This window comes from Lipotes vexillifer, unplaced genomic scaffold (genome assembly GCF_000442215.2).
Source record: "Lipotes vexillifer unplaced genomic scaffold, Lipotes_vexillifer_v1.1 scaffold311, whole genome shotgun sequence".
In the NCBI taxonomy this organism is placed as follows: domain Eukaryota; kingdom Metazoa; phylum Chordata; class Mammalia; order Artiodactyla; family Lipotidae; genus Lipotes; species Lipotes vexillifer.
In genome coordinates, this window is record NW_006791012.1 from 330,647 (window position 1) to 332,307 (window position 1,661).

At 49.6% G+C, this 1,661-nt stretch overlaps 1 protein-coding gene across 2 annotated transcripts in view; it reads right to left on the reverse strand.

The window, feature by feature from the left end:
* ARHGAP25 (Rho GTPase activating protein 25) overlaps positions 1-1,661 on the reverse strand; it is a 110,676-nt gene that overhangs the window by 1,541 nt on the left and 107,474 nt on the right. The window lies entirely within an intron of this gene.

Here is a 1,661-nt window from a genome sequence, read left to right on the forward strand (position 1 = left end):
GCTGAACCTCATCCAGATTCCAGATTCCCGGCACCTGTGTACACATGCGTGCTTTCTCATCCTGTTTCACTGCAGAGCACGGACCAGAGCCTTCTCTTATGAAGGCTCCTGGGGACCAAGATTTGGAGAATCTGGGGGAGCTGCCCCTTGAGAGCAACTGTCCTGCCAGTCCCACCCTTGCTTCTGAATCCCACTCCAAGTGAAGGATCTGTTGGATTCCTGAATTCGCAGGATTTTCACTGTTACTGGCCAAAATCCCAGTCCAGTCTCAGGTGCCCATTTCTCTCCCTCCAGGCTGTGCTGAATTAGCCCTTGGGAATGAGAGTACATATGACATTTTTGAGCCAAAGGAGGGAATTTCAGGCCTATGAGGAGACTGTGATTGGAAAGTGGCTTCAGAATTTCATTCTATGAGATGCAGCTTCCCTGCTACCCAATGGCCTGCTCATTTTTATACGGAGACTTGAGCTCCTGTTTGAGCCCATCTCTGGCTTCTATCTTCAAGAGGCTTGGCCCATTTTGCAGGCAACAGCCTCTTTTCAGAGCCTTGCTTACCCCTGCCTGTTTCTTCTTAAAGCCACATTAGTCTCATTCCTCTGGAATTCCACCCATTACAAATTTAGTTTTCTTCTCTGAGTTCTCCATATCCTTCTTGTTTGGGGAGGAAACCTCAAAAGAGACACCATGCTAGATCTTGACCACTGACTCCAGTGGAGAGGTAGAATCTGAGTGGGTTTGGGAGGTTGGCTGACCCAAGTTCAAATCCCAGCCCCACCAATGACTAGCTGTGCAACCTTTTTATACTTCCTAAACTCCCGTTTCTTCTGTGAAATGGGGGTATTACCTATTTCACGGGATAACTGAGGGGATTATATGAGAAGGCGTGTCTGAAGCATGAAGCTTAGAGCAGGCACTGCAGACTGTTAATTCTCCTTCCTCTCTCGAGGATGGAATGGGAGGCTCCCCTGACAGTGGATTCAGAAGACTTTGTTCCCTTCAGGAGGAGCGGCCACCTCAATGGCAGTTCTTCCCCACCCTGGCAAAGACCCCCGTGCTAGAAACTGGGGCTCAGTGTCTGCTCTGGGGCTGCCTTGGTCACTGCCAAGATGCCGCCCAAGTCTCAGAGTCTACAAACAGCTGATTTCAGGTTCTTAGACAAGAAGTTATGTGTTGTTCTAGATGGGCGGCCCTCTGCAGGGAACAAAGGATCAGGCTCACCAAAGTCTTCCTTTCATGTACCTGAGTCTCTATGGACTCAAAAGTACCCGTCGTTCGAAAACCCCACTAGCTTCACATTTCACTAACTTTTGATTAGTGTGACTTTAGGCAAATCTGGATTGAGGTTTCTTCTCGGGAGAAATCAGTGGTGTGAAAAAGATTTCAAGAAAGTAGTTTATCTACTCAAGTGAGCAAATCATGTCCGAGCATCTTAGAGATTTGTGTGAAATGGTGGCAATGGCCATGTCACCGGCCTCGCTTCCGTTCACCCCCTGCAGTCTGAGATCGTGGGGAGTTAGTGATCCTGACCCAGTGAAGCCTCAGTCAGGTCAGGGGTGCCCAGAAGCTCTGCCTCACTTAGGCTTTCAGGTGGCTGACCAGGCCCTCTGCATTCTCTGCCCTCTCCCATCAGTCACTCCTCTGCTGCCACCAACCACCGCTCT